Genomic DNA, 26,729 nt, shown 5'->3' with positions numbered 1-26,729 from the left:
ACTTAGATTTTAGAAATACGTGTGCTTGGCTGTGAACGGCTCACGTATTTGTAAAATCTAAGTGACTCGTACAACATGGAATTCATATAAAACGGAATTATCAACAGTGTTATAGAAGGGGGTCGACTAGTATATATTTATTGATAGACAATAAAGTGATAATTATACTGTATAATAATCATTTGAAATAATGCTTTTCCGACATTATTTTGATATCAACGTAACAAAAACATACGAAAAAAATATAGACATAATATATTAAGCTGAATTTAATAATAACAACAATGGTAAATTTTTAATTCGTTAATAAGAAAAATTAATTTGGTAATATAAAAGAAAAATTAGTATAATGTAATAATATGCTTATATTAAAAAGTAATTTGTTGTGTAACCATTCATTATATGAAACTTCTTATGAATAAAGTTAAAAAATATAATTTTCTATTTTATAATTTCCGTAATTGGATCCACTCGTAATTTATTCATTATTCAAATTGTTTACATTTTTTTTAAATTTAATGATTAAAATTATTTAATGATGAATAAATAAAAAAAAACATTTCATTACATTAAAAATTTATTATGAAATATTTTTTTTATCATTTTTTTGTAATTATTTTCAAAGGAAAACTTTAATAAGCATACGAATAAGTATAATAAACGAACGAAATTCAGTGAAAGATAAATGATAATGCTAAATGGTAACAAGATGTTTCAGAATAGCACAGATAATTTGACAATTAAAGGCACTTCAATACGAAGCAATTTCTATTTGTGGTGCTTTTTCCCAGACTTTTTTTCTTTAATAACTTCTAATGATTTCCGGAAACAGTAATTTAATTCGTATGGTGAGAAAATATCAGATAGAGATGAAAGTGACCGTAGAAAAAATGATAGTAGTTTCGATCAAAATAACCATTTCTTCTATAGGCCTATATACATTAATTAATTACCAATATTTATTTTCTCCTCCTTTCAAGTTTGTCTGAAAGATCTCATCTTCATCATCCTAAATACCAGAAATATAAATCAAATTAAATAATATTGCAAAGATATTAAATCTGAAAATAGATCCTTATCCGGAGGCTAATATAAATATTCTTGACGACTTTATCCTTAACTCTTTACTCGTTGCAACTTGAATTCTCAATTTCTTTTCTTGGTAAAGAAGATAAAAATATCGAAAGAATTCAATTAAAAACTCAAGATGACTGAATATAGTTTTCTACATACCTACCTTTATTCTTTAATACTGATATTACTTCATCTAAACTTATGTTTATCGGCATACTGTTAACAATTGATTTACTGACTGACAATATTGGATACGATATTCATTTCTCAATCTGACAATCGTGAATGCTTCGAGTCACGTATTTTTTCATTGATCGTCATTGCTTTTCGCGATACAATAAGATAGTCACTAGTAATAGAAAATGGAGTAAGATACGAGTCCGAAATCTTCTAGTGATTCCATTTGATGATAATAATATAGAAGTACCGATAATTCTTTGATGAATACAAATATATATATAAATCTTTTCTTAAACGAACAGAATTTAGCTGACGAACTGAATTAATTCATTTCTTCTAAATGCTTTGATAATTCGATGTACTTGCTTGGAGCTAAAGGCAAAACCAAAACAGAAAACTTATAATATTTGAAGTTTGAGAATTATCCATAATAGAACAAACTGTTTTGTATTGATGTATTGCAAATAGTGAATTCTGTGACTAGATAATTTCTTGTTTCTGCTGAACTATATTTAACTGCATAGCGTATAATCTGTATAAAGTTTCGATTTTCAACAAGCATCTCAAATGATGGAGAGAATTAAACATCTGACAATGTAACAAGTGAATTTAACTAATCAACGAGATTTTCTAAAGATACTGAAACAATCCTTATTCGTTAATATTGGGATAATAAGTGATAATTATAAATTGTGGCTTTGTTAAAATAAAATGTCTTATATTTTTTTCCTAAATTTATTCGAAGAATTTTTTTGTATATAAACAAAGAATCGTGTAAATACCCTCTATTGATTAACAATTACAAAGAAATTGTGTAACGTTAAAGCAATGAAGACGATAAAGAAAAAGTTAATATAGTACTTAGATATTCTTATTGAACAAATGTCTTGCCACACTGTTTATGGCAACGGAACACTTGGGCGATCTGCCTAGGGGGATGTCTTCCGGGAGGCTTTTTTAAAGGGAAACTGGTCCCTATTTAGGTGTTACAGAAGTAGAGAAAACCCGGAAAACTCCTCGTGGCCAGCCCGTCCGAGCGAGGGGCGAAACCACAACCGAACTCCCAGTGTTCTGGGAACGAAGACCGCTTGGCCACTGGTGGGCCCTTGCCACACTGTCAATAGAAAATTTATAAATTAGCTTCATTCTCGAACACGATAAATAATCCTTAATATGTAATTCTAAAATTATTTTCTTTGTTTCTAGCTATATTAAATCTAACGTTTGAAAACAAATGAGAAAGTAAACGAACTAAGTAGATCGCTAGTAAAAAAATTAAGATTCATAAAAATTGAAAAGACAAGATTATTAGTCCGAGTGGATCACAAACATAATATTAATAAGCTGTTGCAATGCGAAGAATATGCACATAAAATATAAGTGCATACTTCGGCTTACGACGGGCGGGCGGAAAGACCTGGTCTCATGGAGGAAATTCATCTCGCACTCTCGAAGAGGAAACATTTCTGATCGTTTGCCTCGAACCCACAAGATCATTAACCCAGATGCCCAGCTGTTTAAACTTCCTGGCACTCACTCATTAATAGAAACTGCATTTTTATTATTTTTAGGGGAGCATTGACATTTGTGTTCTTACCATGACAGATGTGACTTTTAATTTCTTTAAGACAAAACTACCAAGAATTATATATATATTGCCCCACCCCCTTCAAATAACAGGCAGCTTAATTACTACCACGAAAAATTAGTGGTGGTGGCAGCATATTCCACAACTACTAAATTTATCGTAGACTTTATTCATACCGTCTGAATACTTCCAATCTTTCTTTTGCTCTGAATTCCGCTCGATCCACCACTGAAATATGACTGAGTGTACTCCCTCTCCGTCCTGTTCGTCCCTTCTCTCGCCCAAATGTACACTTATCTTAATACGTAATTGAGGTCATTTAAAAAAAAAAAAAACTAATTTTTCACGCATACTTCGCAGCAGTCTTAAAAACACAGTACTTATTGTTTTGAAAACTATTCTATAAATTCATGAAAGACTGATCTGAGAATAGATTAAATAATACGATTAGTCAATGATACTAGTAAGATCTTATAATGTTTTGTTTTAGCGCTTTTCCTGTTCTTCAACTCAATGAAGCAAATTATTACAATAAATAGCATCGATGAAACCAATCTAATTTCAATGTAATCTTTAAGAATAAACTTTCTTTTATTTTCTTCGCTTTGTTTAACTATTGGTTACAATTACTCAATTGATTTCTTTTTTCTACAGTGTATGGAAAGGATTTGATAATCTTTTCCGAACAAGAAACTGAGCCATTGTTTTGGAAAAATAAATGGTTTGCTTCTTCCAGACTTTGTTATCCTTTCGATATCAATTTCTTCTCTCTTTTCACTGAAGTTTTACCACTTAACTATTTTCTTTTTTCTTTTTTTTTATCACGAAGTCGTTCATTTTTATCCTTTTAAATCTCATATTTAAACTGTTATTGCAATCACAATTTTATAGCAATAACAGTTTAAATTAATTCACTTCGTATTTTTCATCTATTAAAATTAATTTCATCCTTTTACCATTTCAATTTCCTTTAACCAAGTGGATGCTTAAATTATTATCCAGTTTTCTAAAAGTACATATTTAGTTGACAGAACAGATTTCAATTCTGTTAAAGATTCTGGTAAATATCATTCAAAGATAATCGTATAAGAATAGCTCATAATAAATGAAGCTTTCCAGATACTAATTAGATCTTAAGTGTGTGATATTTTACACGCTATTTTTCTCACGTATATTAAATCTCATTCATTAAAGTTCGAAAATAATGTAAATAAATTTTCATTTTCTGAAATTTCTTAGAGAAATTTTTATTATTGGAAGGTCATTATTGATCCATTTTCACTGTTAATGTTTTAATTATTTTTTAAATATTATTTCATTTAATATTTAGTTTGATGAGAGATTTTCTTACAATTTTCTATATTTTAAAAGAATGTATGAATATTATTTATTTTCAAAATTTCAGATCTTAGTTGTAAAGAGAATTGAGACTTATTTTATATGATTTTGGAGACTTAATCGCAATATCCAGAAAGTAAGACTACTATTAAAACAATACACTAAGGAGGCATTAATGGAAAAAAGATAAACATGGAAACGTTAGCAGTAAATAAAAGAAAATATGAGATGTAAAGTTCAAATTTTACTCACGAAAAGGATATTTGATAAAATAATATTCATGGGTATAGATCCATATATTACGACTGAGGGGACATATCCGAATTAACATCCCTCCCAACAGGGATGGATCCTCTATATTTTTCTATTATACCATTTTACAAAAATTAGTACTGTATATAAGTAAACCTTATTTTTTTATATCCCGACAATGAGAAATCATTCATTGTTTTGGCACGTCCTTCAATACATTAATATAAACAGATCGAAGCCATTAATAATATTCTATAATTTTCATTATAAAAGTTACGTATTCATTTAAAAGAAATGTAAATAAAAATATGTTTTTATTAATCAAATTTTCGAATTGATAGAAATTTTTAGCTTTTATCAATTCAACAACAAATTACTGTATAGTTTCTGTGTAATTTTCCACGTTTGTCGTATTCTCCCTTACTCTATATTCTTTTCCTAGTATATAACTACTTAATTCTAATAACTTGTAATGACTTCCGAGAATGATGACATAATTCCCGCGGCAAGTTCAGTCAACCAGCAACGAAGAAACGTTGTTCCCAACGTCTTTTAATAGGGAGGGAAAAAAACTAATATATCAAAAGAAAATTTCTCGAGAGTTCTTTCTCCATGCATATTCTATCGATTATATAGGATAATTTGAATTAATTTATCTATGCATAATAATATTACATAGGTTACTATTATCTATACGCAATCATTTATATATTTTCTTAACTCCTGTCTTCGTTGATCACTTATGTATCGTGGAAGCAAATAACTGTGTAGACAAATAGTGTGCCATTTTGGCGTCACTTTATTGATTATAATATGCGTCAACGAGAAATTCAACAAACTGAGATAAAGATTTCAAAGAAAAAAACGAAATTAATTATAATATAAAATATTAAATTACGATTAATAAATATTATCATAATTATAAACGGAAACTTCACTCGTGTGACACTATACAATACATTAGAATCTTATGATCAATCGTTTGATAACAAGCAATGCACCACGTAATCAATTATAGTTTTTCGCTATTATTTTCTAAATAAGTTTTATAACTTTATTATATATATAAATTACCATTCCATTAATTTATTTAAGTATAACTTGCAATTAAGAAAAAAAAACAAAAATCAACCTACATAGGTAGGTATGTACTCTTGAAAATTCACTCTGATGAAAAATTACTGCAGATGTTTTACTTTATAAAACATGAATATATTTATTATTTATATATTAAAAAAGAGACGAGATATAAATTTACTTAAAATTTATATTTTAAGAAAAATTTCTGTAAAGAAACACAAATACAAATTTACACAGAATCTGAAAAAAAAAACATCTAGAATAATTCAAAAGTCTTTGTTTTAAAACAGAATTTTTCATTAATAAAAAGTGAAAAATATTTAACTTATATATATACATTTTTTTAAAGTAAAAAATTCAATAAACATTTTTAAAAATTAATATTTACATTAGTAATAAAAAAAAACAACAGAAAATTAAAAATGTAGTTAAAATAAATACAATTCCAAGAAATGAAGTCATTCTTCGTATTTTATTTAGTTATTGTCAATTGTTGAGTTATGAATTTTCTCACACACACACACACACATATATATATATATACAGAAAAACTAACATTTTCTTTTTTAAAATAAAAAATCCGATTCATTAAATTTAAATCTAGTCACTCCATTGAGTACTAAAACATTAACGAATTATATTGTTACAAATAATAAGTATACTATCTCATTATTTTACATTAGATATATTGATATATATGAAACAAATCCAAATTTATGACAATCAGTATCACTTATTTCCTATAAAATATCATTTGAAAATGAACTATCGTATGTTATTTAATTAATTCATTCTTTACGTATGATTAATTCTAATAGATTAAAAAAAAATCTCAATCAAATCGACACGGCAATTGACATTCGACCACCCCCTCACTAAGAATCTAGAATCGAATTAGAGATAAACTATTGAGTTATTTTTACAAGAAAATCTGAAATAGAAATTACAATAAGTGTTACTTTTTAAGAATCTTGGAGGATCTTTTGATCGGCCTTCATGAAATTCTAGTTTACGATTCCACTAACCAGACGTTCCCGTCAGACACGAAGAATCAAGTAGTCTGCCTGGAAATCGACCCGACAGTGGTGAATTAAGTGTGTTGAGTCGAAGCCAAATTGTTTCAGCTATGTGGTCAACATTTTTTAAAATCTATCACAAGTTTTATTTTAAGATTATAGATTAATAATTTGACTGTAATCTTATTTTATCGGGTTAATTCGTATAGGTTAACAACGATGGCAACCGATAGCCTAATTTCCTTCAATTCAAAATCCTATAAGAGTAATTCCGAAGTTGTAACGATTCTTATTGAAGGTCTTTGTTGAAGAACCGATGTCGTATCCATGCTCCAGAGGCGAGCCGCCTGAAGCAGATCCTATTTTCGAAACGACAAAACCTTAGCTTTGCAGTCATCCGACCAACAAAAACCGGATTTTATGAAGTGTTAATTTACATAATATTTATATAAAAAGAATTTGTGCAGTTTTGTGTTATTTAATATTTAGATTATCATATAAAAAATTCTATCTTTTGATAAATGTTTTATAATTGATGTATATAAAATGAATATACATCACAAGTATTAAAAGATTTATCTATCGTTTTAAAAAATATTTATGTACAAACATACAATAAAGAAACATAATTAAACTAAATAAAACAAAAATTGATACTAATAAAGCCCCTATATCAGCAATTTCAAACACGGAGTTTATATAGACCATATAAATTTTCGGCTGCCTACATTATTCTATTATTAAATAAATTCAAAATATCTGAGTTGCTTTAAACGAAGATCTTTTAATTAACCCAATTAAAACTTATTATATATTACAAAATAATTAAATTCGTATTTTAGTTACATGATATTTTTTATAGTAAACAGAGTTAGAAATAGATTCTGTACTACACTATACCGATATGTTAATTAATTAAGTTTCTTTTTAAAGTTTATTTCATTTAATTTTATAAACTATATCTGTTCTATAACGTTCTCCAACTCCCCATACCTATATTTTAGCAGGTAGAGTTTACTATACCAAATTGTATTGCGTTTGTTTGCATAGATGGTACATGAAATATAGTTATTTCTAATTTTAATACTTAATATTATTTGAAATATGATTAGCTTCCTGTTAAGTTTCCATCCAGAGATGTCAAATCTGCGAAACGTGGTGGTCGTGGAACAGGACCATTTCGTCCTAACCAGCAGTTTCCAGTCTGTTATGTGAGCCACTGATTCACGTCTCTCCGGAAATAAAGTGATGCGCCATATGCTGGTACCAAACTTGCTGTAGTTGCGCCAGTGTCAAATTGTCAAGCAATTCGTTCACCATGGTTTTTACGATGTTCATATGGTCACTATTCAAGATGCCGTCAATAAATACATAACCAAGAATCTGTTCACCCCAAATTCCATACCAGAATTTAGAGTAAACTCATGGCGTACTTAGTGCCCATTAGGGTTTCTCATTTCCCGGTCTTTTGCTTGTCCCGGGATTCCGGGATAAAAGTGAACTGTTTCCCGGGATCCCGGGAAATCCCAGGATAGAATCAATNTATTGTCAATTGTTGAGTTATGAATTTTCTCACACACACACACACACACACACACATATATATATATATATACAGAAAAACTAACATTTTCTTTTTTAAAATAAAAAATCCGATTCATTAAATTTAAATCTTGTCACTCCATTGAGTACTAAAACATTAACGAATTGTATTGTTACAAATAATAAGTATACTATTTCATTATTTTACATTAGATATTGATATATATGAAACAAAATTCAAATTTATGACAATCAGTATCACTTATTTCCTATAAAATATCATTTGAAAATGAACTATCGTATGTTATTTAATTAATTCATTCTTTACGTATGATTAATTCTAATAGATTAAAAAAAAATCTCAATCAAATCGACACGGCAATTGACATTCGACCACCCCCTCACTAAGAATCTAGAATCGAATTAGAGATAAACTATTGAGTTATTTTTACAAGAAAATCTGAAATAGAAATTACAATAAGTGTTACTTTTTAAGAATCTTGGAGGATCTTTTGATCGGCCTTCATGAAATTCTAGTTTACGATTCCACTAACCAGACGTTCCCGTCAGACACGAAGAATCAAGTAGTCTGCCTGGAAATCGACCCGACAGTGGTGAATTAAGTGTGTTGAGTCGAAGCCAAATTGTTTCAGCTATGTGGTCAACATTTTTTAAAATCTATCACAAGTTTTATTTTAAGATTATAGATTAATAATTTGACTGTAATCTTATTTTATCGGGTTAATTCGTATAGGTTAACAACGATGGCAACCGATAGCCTAATTTCCTTCAATTCAAAATCCTATAAGAGTAATTCCGAAGTTGTAACGATTCTTATTGAAGGTCTTTGTTGAAGAACCGATGTCGTATCCATGCTCCAGAGGCGAGCCGCCTGAAGCAGATCCTATTTTCGAAACGACAAAACCTTAGCTTTGCAGTCATCCGACCAACAAAAACCGGATTTTATGAAGTGTTAATTTACATAATATTTATATAAAAAGAATTTGTGCAGTTTTGTGTTATTTAATATTTAGATTATCATATAAAAAATTCTATCTTTTGATAAATGTTTTATAATTGATGTATATAAAATGAATATACATCACAAGTATTAAAAGATTTATCTATCGTTTTGGAAAATATTTATGTACAAACATACAATAAAGAAACATAATTAAACTAAATAAAACAAAAATTGATACTAATAAAGCCCCTATATCAGCAATTTCAAACACGGAGTTTATATAGACCATATAAATTTTCGGCTGCCTACATTATTCTATTATTAAATAAATTCAAAATATCTGAGTTGCTTTAAACGAAGATCTTTTAATTAACCCAATTAAAACTTATTATATATTACAAAATAATTAAATTCGTATTTTAGTTACATGATATTTTTTATAGTAAACAGAGTTAGAAATAGATTCTGTACTACACTATACCGATATGTTAATTAATTAAGTTTCTTTTTAAAGTTTATTTCATTTAATTTTATAAACTATATCTGTTCTATAACGTTCTCCAACTCCCCATACCTATATTTTAGCAGGTAGAGTTTACTATACCAAATTGTATTGCGTTTGTTTGCATAGATGGTACATGAAATATAGTTATTTCTAATTTTAATACTTAATATTATTTGAAATATGATTAGCTTCCTGTTAAGTTTCCATCCAGAGATGTCAAATCTGCGAAACGTGGTGGTCGTGGAACAGGACCATTTCGTCCTAACCAGCAGTTTCCAGTCTGTTATGTGAGCCACTGATTCACGTCTCTCCGGAAATAAAGTGATGCGCCATATGCTGGTACCAAACTTGCTGTAGTTGCGCCAGTGTCAAATTGTCAAGCAATTCGTTCACCATGGTTTTTACGATGTTCATATGGTCACTATTCAAGATGCCGTCAATAAATACATAACCAAGAATCTGTTCACCCCAAATTCCATACCAGAATTTAGAGTAAACTCATGGCGTACTTAGTGCCCATTAGGGTTTCTCATTTCCCGGTCTTTTGCTTGTCCCGGGATTCCGGGATAAAAGTGAACTGTTTCCCGGGATCCCGGGAAATCCCAGGATAGAATCAATTATTTTTAAGGTATACAAAATATCTTGGAATTAAATTATATAATTATTTTTCATTTTTTAAAGTAATTTTAAAGTTCTGTATCATCCAAAATCATATTAATAATGCTGTGTAAGATATACTGTATAATGAAAATTACCATTGAATTACGTAGAAATTTTCACAAATAGAAAAAAATTTATTAAAGTTTGCTAGAAACTGCATACAACAACAAAAATGCTTTGAATTGAGTTAAAGGTAAAAAATTGAACTTAGATCAAACTTATAACTTAGAAGGTAATTTTCGTTTTTTAAATAAAATATAATACAAAATATTGTAAACTTTTATAAGATTTTAAAAAGCAAAGATGATCAATACTCCGATCACTCACTCTAATTCTTATTTTAGTAATGAAAAGTCTTGCTACCGAGAATGCCCTTTCCGATTCAATTGATGTGATTGGAATAGTGTTTAATGCATTTAAGAGAAGACAGATATTATGTGTTTTTTCACCTGTAGCCTGGAAGATTTCGAGTTCGTTTTCGAGATTGTAGTACTTCTTTCGCTCTCTAGTATTCTTGATTTGTCTACCTTGGCTGCTTTAATAGCGGCATCAAGCTTAGAGCTCGATAATTCGGCAATTCATTTGGCTTTAATAATCAGGTTTATGAAGAAAAACTTCATACTTGCAGACTTTGTACTCGTTTGTATCCTTGCCCAATTTGCACAATCTGGCGTCAGGCATTTATTGAAGCTACTGGGCATGGTTAAAAATTAAGACAGCGTAAGCATAATTATTCTATATATTACAGGTTCTGACAAGTAAAGAATTTTCAGAGTCCTGGCAAAAATAAGCTACGTATTGATTATCGACCATTTGTGGCATGCCATAACGAGCAAAAATAAAAACAAAACAATATGTAGGTTTAAAATTAATAAATACAAATGTATTCTGACAGTGAATGAGATAATTATGCTTTTTATTTGCAAAATTTCTTAACTTTAACACAAAATAAGAAAAAAAGTGAATTTTTAAGAAATTTGTGGGATTTTCCGGGATAAGAAAAATTTCCCGGGTTAGAAAAACAACCGGAATCCCGGGATCACGTTTGAGAAACACTAGTGCCCGTAGAGCGAAGATATATATATATATATATATTAAAAAAACGCATTTGATGTCCCATATATTACGTTCATCGTGAAGCACGCTCTGTTCAGTGGTGCATATTGTGATGAAGATACAATCAATTCTGAGAAAACAGTGCCTCGTCAGTCCATAAAATGCTAAAGGAGTTGTGGTTCGGCATGCTGTAAATTTAATTCATTCGCTAACTTCGCATTTAAGTTTTTTCATAAGTAAATAACATATTGTTCTTGAATTATATGGAAATGAAAATATAAGACGTTTCTATTTACGACATTTAATAAATATGTGTAAATATGTGAATTCATAAGAAATTTCAGAACTCAACATAGACTTTAAATACGGAACTCAATAAATAACAAAAGACTCATATATTTGTGGGGAAAGCTCATTTCAACAATGCGTGCATCGTTGCTTTATTACCTCTACATTATTTTACGATATAATTCAAATAGAATTTCACAAAGATTATTTCGAATCGTATGGAATATAATTTAATATGAATATCTATTTTCGTGAAAATGTATAAAATAATATTTTTACTAAAAATTACACGTAAAATCTAATTAACAAATATTTTTTAAATATCATAAAATTATATGGCAATATAAAAAAATTAGCGAAGTATCATAAAAAAAGCTAATACGGTATTCCTAGGTAAATAGGTTATTATTATAAATATTCCTAGGTATCTGGTAATCTCTAATAGACCCAAGAGTTAATACTTTTCTATCTCTAAAAATGTAGTAAACATTTTTTGGTCTCTAATGGACTACAGATTTTCTTCTTCATACCACACCTACATAACCATTTATAACTTCTTTGTTATTCTTAGGTTAATAAGATAAACAAAATGATAAGAGTAAATGCAACAAAACTAAGTAAAATACAACTTATTTGTTCGAAAGAAGAAAAAAAAAATGGAAACTTTTTTGAGTTGTATATTCATTAAAAGTAATTTTTGCTAGAATTAATATATGACGTGCCATGATATCAAGTATCAATCTATCTCGAATATTAGCATAATAATTGTTTAGAAACATCTCATTCGTTTTCATTCTTATTGTTTATATGGAGATTTTGATTCTCTACCGATTACTATGAAAAAGGAAGGATTTAAAGTCTAACGGAGCTCCCAGAGCTCTCGAGAATATCTCAAGTCTTACAGCACACTAAGAACACGTTCAGAAAAATATTCAAGACAATATAATATTGGAACCATCATTTATTTCTATCAGGAACCATGGAAGATCACTTTTTTCAGCTTGCATCATATCTTATTTTCGTTCGATATATAGCTGTATAAGCTTGGATAAGTAATAACTTTTCGATTTGTATATATAACTGAATAATCATTTTATCATAAATCAAAGGCTTCTTAAAAATTTATTCAGATAGTAGTCTGCATGTTATTACTATTATACCACTTTATTACCATTCGTTTACGAGTTTTATTGTACTGAAACTGTTTTGTTCTTTAATGTTTTTTTCTTTTGTTTGTATTTAGCATTGCTAAAATTATTTATAAAATAAAACTAATTGTAATTATTCGTATAAAACATTGTAAATGCTAATAACGAGTACAATCGTCATTAAGTCCTACCCTACTGGAGATACACACGACCTCCATTATCTCCTCACCCTCGACCTATAATCACCAAAGTTTAATAGCATTAATAGCATCAATCCCCCTAGTAAATAAACCTTCCTGTAAAATTTCAGAAAATTTCCACAAAATGCACAGGAGTTATTAAGCTTCAAATAGGGTGAACAAAATCGTACCCCCCACACACTAACATACACACACTAACATACATACAGAAATTACCCCTGAATTTTTCGATGTTTCGAGGTGTCCTAAGTCCAAAAATGTAAACATCTTGGGTACTTAAGTGATGCTTTTACAAATCGCAATTAATTTAATTAATTAAGAAAGACACGTTTGACATGAAAGAAATTAACTAATCTGCCAATTTGAGCACCTCCTAATAATTTAATCGCTTGTGAACAAATACAAAATATTGCGTATAATGTAGTCAAACATTTTACTTTATTATTCACGTATTTGCCACCGTGGAGGATCTCAAATTCGAACTCAATCTTGTATACATCATTTTCCTTATCCCTCACCCCTATTACCGATACCATTAAGGATAGATTTGTTCGTAAGAAACGTTATTTTAACCGGTTATGTAGCTCTAATAATTAATTAATAAATTTATAGTTTGCAAGTAACAATGTATATTCATGTTTAATAACATAAAATTATCATATATATATCTTTAAAAATCTACCAGAATATAAAGTGCATATGATATATGAATGTAAAAGCTTTGACGGAAAAAATTTGACTTAATTAATTACATCTAATTACTATAATTGTACAGGATGATTCATCGGGGCTGAACAGTTATTTTGTTCAATAACTCGTGATTTCGCTATCACATTTGAATAATATGTAATGTAAAATATACCTAAGTCCATAAGGAATGAATGTCTCAAGGATAAGTTCCGTTCGTGTTTCATACTTATCTTTTCGTTTATACGTAGATATTCTACATAATAAGTGTTTAGTCCCGAGTGAATCACCCTGTATTTACAACTTATTCGTGATAAACATATCTATTCACTGTGCTTTACGATCGAAACTGAAAGGAATGTACCACGTATATTATTACAAGATAGTATTATATGCCAATTTCTCCGTAGTCTCCCATAAATTTACAGTAAAGTATAAATTTTTATTGAAAAAATACATATTTTTCAGAAAGAATTAGCCATATAAATCAATGTATTTTACTGTATATAACTTATTTATCAATAAATAAATAACAAAGTTGATATTCTCTATGAAATTTTGAACTAACAGAGTTGATAATAATTGATTTCTTCTTTACATTAATAATTTAAATACATTCATATTTTAATACTATATTTTGATTTAAGTATTAAACGAAGATTTTAATAACAAAATAGCATCGGCATTCTCACTTAAGAGTAACTAATGAAATGAGGTACTTAATACGACAACTGAAATATTACGCTATTTAATTAAGCTTGTATCTACCTTACAAGGAAGTATACTTCTCCCATTTTTACATATTAATTAAGTAATTAATATTCAATACGCACACTCAGCATTTGTTAAAAAACTTACAAGATTCCTTATTTTGTTTAATGACTGTATAGTAAAATTTATATTGTAATAATATAAAACAATGATTTGTATGGAAACATAACTTTTAATTTTGTTGTGTGCCAAAAAAATATGTGCTATTTCGCATTAATATAGTTCTAATACCATAAAAATCTATAAATGAACATACGTTATCGAGTACTGACTACTGCTAAGAGGATCATTGACCACTATACAATCCAGAATGGAAATTAACCAATAAGCGACCACGTATTTAAAGTAAAATGAATGCTAATTAGTTAATCCATGACTGATTCTTGATCCTGGATTATTAGATATTTCTCATTGTATTGTACTACTGCAACAGTATCGAATCATAATACTCTAAAGAGCGAGCCAATTACATAAATTGGACGAGTTTATATAAGAGAAAGGGAATATAGGTTCGTGTTTATGGATTATTAATTAACACTTTATAGTGTGTGTAAATGTTCAATTACTATTGTCTCTATCATATTAGTTAAAGCTATAGGCTATTTGTTCTTAATGTCTAACAAGATTGCTATTGGCATCTGTTTTTATAATGTCAGGATCATTGAATCTATTTATAATCGATCAATGGATGATGATATAACAATATAATTCGTTTTTAATGATTCTGCAAACAATATAATAGTGGAGTATGTCTCGTATTCTATATATAATTATATTAGAGATTGACTTATATCACTTTTCTCGAATTCGAATATCGGATTCAAATATTAATTTAACCAGAATACTCGAATACTTAGCGAACTTAATTACACTGCCTTTAAAAAACACTCACGATAGAAAAATATGGTTTTTCCATTGTAATACAATAGTGGTGCACGTGATACTTATTAATTATTCAAGTATTTTTAGCCTAATTTTTGATTTCGTTCCCCTTTTGGTACATCAGGATACGCCACTGTCACTGTACGTATGGAGTGATATTCGTAGTATTCACGAATAGTATTCGCCCATCTCTATTAATTACCAAAGAAATAAGAATCTAAAATATATTTTTCTCATTTTATTCGTAGGTAGAAAGAAAACGTTAGTCATATCTTCCTATAAATGTACGGTTTTTAAGATTTTTTGGTCATTTTATAATGACCAAAACATACTAGTGAAAAAACACTGAGACTTCATTACTGTATATTGCAGCGTTTATTTTCAGCTGAAAACCTTAATAACTATCAAGCAATACTTATTATATTTTAGTTTGTTCAATTTATTCATAAAGAAATTATCGAGATATCAATATAAAAAAGCGCAATATGAGTTTTATAAACTACTAAACGTTATATTGTTGTTGACAACAAGCGTCTAATGAATGTTCAGAATTTATGGATATAAATTCCACAAAAATCAGATGTAAAAACGGAAAATCAACCGTAAATCATAACACCAATAACAAAGAGAATTAAACGAAAAACACTCGTAAATTATTTATTGTAATGGACTGTTGATATTTCAATTACTGTATTTAAATTTTCATATTTTTTTTTACTATTGTATGGACTCAATGCAACTACAATAGTAATAAATTAATATAGTAGTCAAAATTCGTATTTGCCTGAATCAAAGCTTTCAAACTGCTAAAATAATTTGAAATAATTTTCATCACAAGTTCATTATAAGTTTTCATCTATCTATATTGATACTTGCCATTTTTATTACTTTTTACTAAAAAATGCAATTTATTTTCGTTAGGTATTACTAACGTTTTCCATTGTCCAATCTGCATTTGATTCTGATAGGCATTAACATTCTTATTCGAGAATATTAGAAATACCATTTATATATCGTAAAAGGCCTGAAGGTGACAAGCAACAACGGTAACATTTTAATAATCAAACAATACAAAAATCAGTATATTAATTAATTAACCCAAAAATTATTGACAATGTAAGTGTTGTCCCTTACATTATCAATGTTTTCCGGATTGATAAACATAAACTAATGTTATAAAAAGCAGACAATTAGCAACATAAAACTATAAGCAATAGAGATTGTGTAGTTGATATTAAAAGAATTTGTGACAAAAAGAAAAATGATTTAGTTGTCTAGGATGTTATAACGTTAGATTTTATTGTTACACTTTAATTGGAATTGATTTTTGACATGAGATACCAACTCATTATGTCTATAATGACCCCCAGTTCATGATGGATGTAGCCATCATGAACTGGGATCATGGTTTTAAGACGAATACTATACTACACATTACATGAGATATTAAATTATTTAATATAATAATTACAATTAATGATGAAGTAAAACGGCATGTATACTTCAAAGCCGAAATTAGGTTCATTACAAATAAACAGGTATAACTATTGTAGTAAAGAAAGCTAAAGCAAATTTACAATAGTAAGTATTTGGATTAAAATATCTATGAGTAAAATAGAGAACATAATTTATAACGTATATAGAATAAAATCAAGTATGCTATATGCTATTTCGGTAATTTCAAGGAAATACTTTTATTCAAAGAATTAGAAATTTTTTCATATTGAACTAAAAACACTTTTGTCATAAGCTATTGCTTTACTTCCTAAAATTGAATGAATAATCCAAGATTTGCTTCATAGTTAGAAAAATAATTATTATTACCATTCGTCGCAGCATATTATGGGCTGTAGAGCCACAGTATACTGGATCCAGCATATTTTTTTATTATAGCCTATGGATATTCATCATTATTGAACTCGCACCGTTCCTGTTTTTTATTGAGTCAACTGAATCAACCTTCTTCATTTCTTATCGTTTTAAACCTGACTTGCTTCCACTTTGCTTCAATCTACTCCAATTTTCTGTTCATCTTTCATCTGTTTTCTCTACTTTTCCTAAGACTTCTTGCACGCCACTTCTTCGAACAGCAGAGATTATATTTTTTCATTCTTTTAAAGAATGAATGTTATCAAATAATAAATTTAATGTTACCAAACTACTACCTTCTTTGAGCCAATATACTGGTATTAATTACCTATTCTTTATGTAATTATCAATACAAATATATATTATACGATAGAAATCCTGGAAATTCATCAAATTCCCAATATTTAAAATTTGTAGCATTGTTTAATTTATTTACACTGTTGGATAGATGTAACAACAATAAAAAAGTGCACCAGAGTTATTATAACTTCTTATAAAATCAATAGCGTTATTACCACCAAAATAATTATTAGAATTATGTATATATAGAGGAGGGGGGAGTATTATGGAATACCATTTACATTTCTAAAAATAACTTTACTGGTTTTTGAATAAAAATCCCAAAAACATCATGAGTACATACTATAACTAATTGTAATGAACTGTCACTTGTAAAAAAATACTATTTTGTTGTTATAAAAAAATTATTTAAAAAAAGTCACAAATGGAGGGTAATATGGAATAGGTGGTTTAAACCATTGAAAAACTAATTAGACTTCATAAAGCATAGTTATTTTTAACTATAAAAACCATATTTTTAAGATTATGTGCATGTCATTCCTGCTTCGAGCCTATTTACAAAAGTCACAGATATAATTTTCTTTCTCTGCTCCGGTACAATCAAGGTGAGCCCACAGAGAACAGCTGAAGCATTGAATCTAAATTTTCCCTCGTTCATCTTCGGAGAATTTTCCGTTACAGAAGATACATTCAACATCTTCGTTTACTGGTTCTTTAGTTGATGGCATGAAGTCTATTACAGACGATACATCAGAATGGAACGATTCATCGCTGCTAACACTGGAGCCATCTCTAGTAGGTTTAGGTCTAGAAGATCGGTCTAAGTTTAATTTCTTAACAGGTGGTCTTTGAATCTTCTATTTTGAAGCTTCTGGTTCCTTCTTTTTGCCATTTTCTTTCAGTTTATTCATTTATCCTAGTATTCCAAAATACCCGACACGCCATCTTGGAAAATGAACCTTTAAACTGATGGACAAAACATTGTCGGCTAAAAAAACGACGACAGTATAACAAACTACAATTCTTTTAGTGTACATTATCCTTAACATCAATGTTCAAGTCACATATGTACTAATAAGTTAAAATGTTTGAAAACTTGCCTGCAAAAACTCTTGAAAATCACAAAATATACTTTGTTCTGTAGCGAGTGGTACGACGACAACAAGCGGTCAATTCTCACTGCACTACATCGTGGGAGTCTTTCTTAAGTAGTTCATGGTATTTCTACGTAAAAGCAGCAACAAACAGAGCCGAAACCTCAGTATTCCATAATACCCTCCTCTCCTCTATATATAGACACTATAAATCCTTTTAACAGATCATAACACTTGGACCAAATAATTCTAAATTTCATACTAAAATAGCTTGATTATGTTAAATATGATTGACATTGATGGATAAAATGAAGAATATTTTTACAAATCAAATTCGAAGCACGTACATAAACTGTCAAAGAAATAATTATCGAATGATTTTCGCAATATATCATCCTTTGTGTGTGTACACGAGCGAATGATATTGAATTCGCATGCACTGTTCCACCAATCGTACAAAACATTTTTATAGTGGAATTCGCGTGCATGTGATACGACACAATTCAAAATTGTTAACGAGACATATTATAATTTGTTTTAATATTCATAATTAATCCTTTCTATGTTTGATAAGTTACCAGATATTATCTCACTAGAAAACTATTAATATTAATAATAATAATTAAATGGCATCTTGATTATAATAGATGACAGTCTTATTAAATACGAATCTATCTAATGAATTTTAATATATGATAATTTATTTAAGTTAATATCTGATTAACAGATAAATATAATTTGTAGGAAAAATGATTACATTTATATATTTTTCACCATTTTCTCAATATTTTGATTAAAATCACTTATAAGAATACATTAAATAAAAACACACACACATATATATATATATATATATAATATATTATTAAATATATAAGTTAATCATTATATAATTTAAAATAGAAAATAAAACTTATCATTTTATCAAGATTATTTTAAAAATGCACATTACAGAATGATATTTGCTTAAAGATTACTCAAACATAAGACCTAGAATTCACAGGTTTACATCATTCAGTAGAAATCCTATACTATTCCGACATAAACAAATTCATGAAAATCTTTCTTGTAAATATTTATATATCAGATGAGCACTTCCAGAGATTTAGTTTGATTTAAGATCCAAAAAAATAGAAATTACTTCATACTCCTTATTAATTTATTAAATATCTTCATAAACAAATCTGTATTTAAACTATGTTTTGTACAAATATATTAGTGATAAAAATACTTTAAAGATGTACTAAAATATATCTATCTGAGAGATAATTTAAATAAATAACTGTAGTTTAATAAACGTAAACATACGTATTTAATTTAATTAATCAAAAACTATAGAAAAACCATTCAAATATAGAGATCAAGTAAATAAATTCGAATAATTTAAACATTTTGTTAACAAAGTGTTGTAGATCAAGTAAATAAATTCGAATAATTTAAACATTTTGTTAACAAAGTGTTGTATCACTATGATAGAATATAGCGCAAGTACGCAAAGTGATTCGATCGATTTAAAATTTAACAGATAACCTTTGCACTCGCGGATGATGTTTAGATCAAGAAGTAATGATTACTTAACACGCTGTTTAAATAAGAATATTAGGACAGAGTTTTCTTCTCGTTTATTTTAAAATACGTAACTGTTCTTTTAATAAACTGAGAATCGTTAAAAGATAAAATTTCGTAACAAATTATAAAGTAAATTTATTAAAGTTTCCTATAATATTACATGTATATGTATTATTAATCTATATTAAACTTCAAATTTTCAAATAAATTAAAGCGCAAGAAAACAAATAGCATTTTTTTTTTCCTCGCACTTTCTTCGCATAAAGACTGTCAAATAGCGCAATTAGGCAGCTGTGACGCTCAAGTTAACACGCCTACATTGTCTTGGGCGTGTCAGTTATTTCATTTCCTTCGCAATTTGGTCTAACAGGTTGTCACACCGATTGTGATAGATAAATAGCAAGCACACGACTATTTCGCCTCCTACGAAAAAAAAAACAATGACGAACGTGTAGTTTGTATGTCTTCAATGAATACAATATTTTAAAAATAATTTTTTTTATAAAAAAAGCTTTTAAAAACCAAAAAAAAAAAAAAAAAAACAATGGCATTCGGGATTCTTAANACGAACGTGTAGTTTGTATGTCTTCAATGAATACAATATTTTAAAAATAATTTTTTTTTTATTTTTTAAATGAGAACAGCATTTGACATTGTTCGGTTGATGTCACTTAACTAATCACATCATGATTTATTTTTATAGAAAATGAAGATTCGCTATTTCACTTAACATAAATAAATTCACCCACAGACGAAACTATTGCAATATATAATAATAATAATAATAATAATAATAATAAAACGCCTAAATTAAAATTAAAATACCAAATAATTTTAATTGTAATTATATTGAAAACTAATAAATAATTTCTTTCTATTTAATGTGAATTACAGGTTTTAAAGAGTAAATGAAAGCAAACGATGATGGAATGACTTGACCTTGCCCCTGTTTTTTTTTTTTATTTCTCGAACACACCGTTGTTTGTAACTAGTTTCCTTCACCTGAATTTGGAATAAGTATAAGAAAGTGAAACAACAAAAAAATTAACTAAATAAATAAGACTATTCCACCAAAGAATTTAAACAATTTTGATCATCAGTCACATACAACAAATTTGTATGTTTTCAAACTTGATTTTCATTCTCTAATGGATTTCTAACTTCCCGCAGGACTGAATAAATAATTTACAGCTGAATTATTTTCTCGGTTTCCTGGTACAAAAGAAGGGAAGGGGGGGGGGAAATTTCGGCAAAAAATTTCTGATGACATCACATTCAGTATTATTAAACTCGTCTACACTAATCACCATGCCTTGCTATTTCCATTAATGCAAGTAACGAGTAGTCATGTTTTATACATGCTATCATCATATGAATATTATCTTTGGTAGAAGCAAATATTAGCTTCTGTCAGACTCATGGGTGTATCTCTGTAGCTGTACTGCACTATTACTAGCCATCTGTTTTAACTTCTATCGACTAATGACATCAGTTGTTAGTGACGTTAGTAAAACTTACAGAATCGCAAAGAAAACACGTATTAACATCGATAATTTATGAATATTGCCTAAAATAATATAATAATTGATTTTAATATAATATCGATAATTAAAATGAATATAGACGTTTAAACATCTCACGACATGCGTAGGCAGAAGTTACCTTTACCCTACATTCCATCTTTATGAAGTTTATGCTGCAATCAATTCTAATAAAATGATACGCTGTATAATAGTAATAAAATAGAAATAATTAAAAAAATCATTTATTAAAAATACAACCGAAACTTTAACTTAAAGAAAACAAAATTCTTCCTTAATGTTTTGACGAAATAAACTGTACTGTACTTAAATGATTTAATACATAAATAAAGTAAATGTTTCTTTAGTGTAACTGCCAGCTTATTAGTTTCTAAACGTATGCAAATTAATTTAACGTTAATTAGTTTAAAAAAAAAAGAAAAAAAAAATGTATTTTAATTCAAAGAAATTTTGGAATTTTTGAAATTATACATAATTTTTATTTAAATAAAAACATAAATTCGATAAAATTCAAAAACATTTTTGTAATTAAAAACCATATAAAGTAGAAAAGAAAGGAATTTTAATTATTTTAATATATAATAAAATCCAAGAGATGAAAATTTAAAATGAGTTTTAAATAACAGCGTAACGTTCTCAAATTTATATTTATTAATAAAATTTCTTTTTGAATTCAATTTTTTTTTTTAAATTCCAATTACATATATCATTTTATATACAAATAATTCACTATAAAATATAATAAATACATCAAACATAATTCATTCTATACGGGAATAACGTTGATACAGTCAAACACACTGTTAAACACATAATTTTAACGAAAAATTCATTGATTATATCCAAATATCTAATAGATAAAACGATCGACTTTAACTAGATTTGTGAAATATATTTATATATAAACTAAATCTAACCTTTACCCTCAAACAGCAGATATTTTAAATTTACATCAACTATTTTAGTAACTGATAATATATATATATGCTCTGTACAGTACATCTACATACAAACACTATCCAGCGATAGGTTGCTAGATGTGCGTGGTAATTTCAGAACAATTACTAAACAAGCCAGCTGTATACGATGTGACTTTAACACACGAGAGAAATTCTTCCGACTAAATTCATCTGTTTCGTTTAAAGAATTTCTTTTAAAACTTGCGACTGTATCAATAATCACAGTGTTAATTATTATTTTAGACTAAATTAATTTACTCACCGTTCTTTTTTTTTTTGTCTTTTCTGTCATCTCGGTAAACGTTAATCCACATATAGGAAACTTCTTTACGCGGTGTAAGAGATTACTTAAAAACCTTTACTGAAACACAAGTCAATTTTTATAGTATAAGCAGACGAACTAACACCACCAACGACTTTTTGATCGGATGCCAACCTACACAAAATACAGTTTGGCCGATACGAGCGCCACCGTCGGATCGTTGCTAGGTAACTAAACATCTTTTAACAATAGAGAACACACAACTTTCGCCGGATAACACCAGACGGATACATAAACAATAACAATTACATTTTTAAATAATAACTTACCGGTGTTAGGTTTAAAATATATATATATATATATATATACATAAATAAATAGTTTTTATTCTAAATTTTTCTCTGGCCAAAGTCATTATGGTATTTTAATTAGGTACTGTATTCATATATAAGCATGCAAAGAAAATTAAATTACTATTCACGGAATAAATTAAGTGTTGTAATTTCCTTAAGCATTAAAAAAGGAGAGAGAGAGAGAGATTAAAACATTTAAGGCAAATTGATAATTGCCAATGGGTAAATGATGGTTGAGGCATCAAATAATATAGACATTAACTTTGATGTCTGGTATATCTTCAATGATTAATTGTGTCGTAACTATCAATTTATTAAATGGTAAGTCGGAAAAATTCAGATAAGTTATTAAATATTAAAAAGTATCATTAAATTATAATACGCTTACACAGAAGTAAAGTACACTTAATTTTAAAACATACCATTGTCGATATAACTTATTATATAATTAATGTAAAATAAATTTTTTGCTATTAAAAATGAAGAGACAAATTAATGAATTCTTCTTCTTTTTTGTTTTTTGATTTATTGATGATAAATCCAGTCTATTCATAACAGAAATCTAAATATAATTCGTAAAATAATACTATCTTTATACATCATCTTGTACGTAAAAACAAAACGAAATTGGATATATTAAGAGATAATTTATAAGACTATAAATGCTTTATTATGAGAGAAAACAAAAAAAAAAAATTCAATTTCATTTTTAATATTTTGATAGTGGTTAAAAATTTACGAAATTCTCTTCGCAAATTAATAGTAAATACGATTATACAGATTTAATTAATTGATTTACGTAATTGATACGCTATTTATGTAACAGAGAAGAATTCTACCGTTATTTAACAAGATCAAATACGTGATCGCTTATCACGGAAGTTCTGTCTTCAACGGTTTACAATCGTGAACATCAGCAACTTGCATAATACATAATTTGCTTTTAATAACTTATAAATCATTAACATAATGCAAATTAAATTATGTATAATTTAAATATTATTATACTAAATATAAAATACTGCAACTAAGTATAAAAAAAAATAAACTTTAAGAGCTTCTTCCCCCCTCTTTCATCTGACGTCTTTTCGGTTTCTTAAACACCGTTTAAATAACGCAATAATAAGCGTAAGTAAATAATATCCTTAATAGAAATCTAGGTGTAAGGACATTCCATTTATTAAGGTTATGAAAATATTTAATCATCCAATAAAGAAATGCTTTTTATTATTAATTTACATATATATATACATACATACGTACCATTTTAATTTTGTGGTTTCTACATTCCATTTAAGAAATTTCAATTACTGTATTCCTGAAACTGTTCGCTCATTTATATTTGAAAATCTATTTTAAAATAACGTAGAAAGGGATCTCCCATTAGCTGATTCATAATAACCAGTAAACCTTGACTGGCGACCACCTGCATCTAACGATTAATCAGGTCAGCAGAAGGCCATCAACGGTCACGAAAAGATTTGACGAACAGGTGTTTGGATATACAGTTTCGTCCCGAAAGATATGTCTAATCGTGTTTTCTTCCATCATTATTCTAAAAAAATGTGAATTTTCATCAAGATGATCTATTCATCGTTTTCTGTCAATAATTATTTTCTCATTCAGTATTTAAAAAAACAAAAATTATTATTATTATTATTAAATTCATAAAACTTTATAGGGAAAGGATTTTTGTTTAAAATATACACGAGTGAACTTAAAAACAATCGATATGTTTCCTTTTCAAAATGTTCATAGTTTTTAATTGTATAAGATAAATACATTTCTTAATATAATATCTTAATATGTAAATGAATTTATATTTAAATAAAATTATACATTGTAATTGTTACAATACAATGCATTCTATTTAAATTCTAGATAATTGCACTAAAATAAAATTTCAAAATTCTTGTTAGGCCTATTTAAAAAAAAAATAATGAAATTTTATTCTATTGTATAGTACATTAACTAAATAATCTGAGACTAAAACACTTGGAATTATTTTATAAAATCACTTGCATGATAGAATAAGATTATAGTCATTTGTAGGTTTCTTCAGTTATTCGATTTCTATAAACATTGTTAATATTCTCACAGTAAGACTTCAGATATTAATTCTGTAGTTATAACTATTACATAAATATGCATTAAATTAAGCACTTAAAAAAAAAAAAAGTTATTCGAATGAAAACAAGAGATCAATGTAATACAAAATTGTTTCACGCCGTTATTAAATCTAAATTAAGGCTCTTTTTTTTCGTATATGTTAAGATAAAAAATGATTTTAATAATATGCATCATTCTACAGATGTTGGCAAATTTTATTTTTCTTCAGTTGTTAGGTCATTTGATTGGGATAGAGAAAAAGAGAATGCGTTCGCGAATGCAGCAGTTTCTCTTAGAGACATGGCTGCAGCAAACCGTTTTCATCAGATCAATACAGCACAACCGCAGTCGAGTAAAATATTCAAACAAATTTAACGAATTTTTAAGCATTTCTGATAAACAATAAAAATATTTTTAAATTAAAGCTTTAGCAAAAAAAAAAAAAAAATTAAAAACAAAAGCGAATAACTATTAATATTGATCGAATTATTATTTGAAGTAACCGTACACATTTATAAATTTATTATTAGCTTAACGTCGGATGACAAGATCATCTTAAAATATTTGGGTTCTTTATAGTTGTTGGTAGCAGACCCATGCACCAGAACCAGTACCAAGATGGAATTGGCAATTGGCCAATCCGAATTACTAAATCGGCAATTGGATGTCATGGCCCCGTATGGTGGTACCCCAGTGAATTACGTATTCGTATATGACGCTAACCTTACTATTTCTAAACTTCACTTACCTATTTTACTTACCTGTCAGATGACACGTGTTGACTAGCACCTAGACCTGTCACTAGTCACAATCTGAAAGGGAATTGATTTTTTCCTTCCTATCCAACCCCAGCATGCCAGCAAATGGCGGTCGCTCCCTCTGGCCTGGATGCTGGAACTAACATTCACGTTGTCATGACGACGCCGTAACCATGACAACCATCTCTTCATCCCCTCTGTTTCCCCAGCTACCTCTTCAATCAATAGTCTGGTAAACACATAGGACTTTCTCGTCGAGTGGAAATTTTAGAATGGATGCTTTTTTTAACTAGATCTAGGAAGTTGTTGCATCTGGATTTTACATGATATATATATAAAGGTAACAAAAGTAAAAGATCTACGAAAATTCATTTCAGAAACGAAAAATTCTTTGTATAATTTTTCAAGTAGCTTTTCAGCATTATGCCCAGAAAATCATGTGCGAGTGTGTGTAATTTATACGAGGTATTTATAATTGTCTTCAGTTGAATAAAACTCTTTTTAGAGCAGGCTTTTTCCCACTATCTTGTGTGTACATATGAAGTTGGATATTTAACGACATTTCACTTTACTTCACAATAGTAACGAAGTTAATTTGAGCATCAATGCAAGCAAGATCTCGGGATCAACTCGGTAGCCAATTAACAGAAAAATCGATCAATAAGACTGCATCCAAAAATGTAT

At 28.2% G+C, this 26,729-nt stretch overlaps 1 protein-coding gene across 1 annotated transcript in view; it reads right to left on the bottom strand.

The window, feature by feature from the left end:
* Window positions 1-26,729, bottom strand: part of LOC111633991 — a 271,060-nt gene extending 244,331 nt beyond the window's left edge. Inside the window, exon 1 of the mRNA XM_023378659.1 lies at window positions 26,049-26,729. The gene's annotated coding sequence lies outside the window, so the exon portion shown is untranslated. The remainder of the gene's footprint in view (window positions 1-26,048) is intronic.

The sequence above is a fragment of the Centruroides sculpturatus genome, unplaced genomic scaffold, assembly GCF_000671375.1.
Source record: "Centruroides sculpturatus isolate CEXI.00-Female unplaced genomic scaffold, Cexi_2.0 scaffold679, whole genome shotgun sequence".
Lineage (NCBI taxonomy): Eukaryota > Metazoa > Arthropoda > Arachnida > Scorpiones > Buthidae > Centruroides > Centruroides sculpturatus.
Note: the sequence above shows the minus strand (reverse complement) of the source record. Positions and strands in the feature narration are given on the sequence as shown.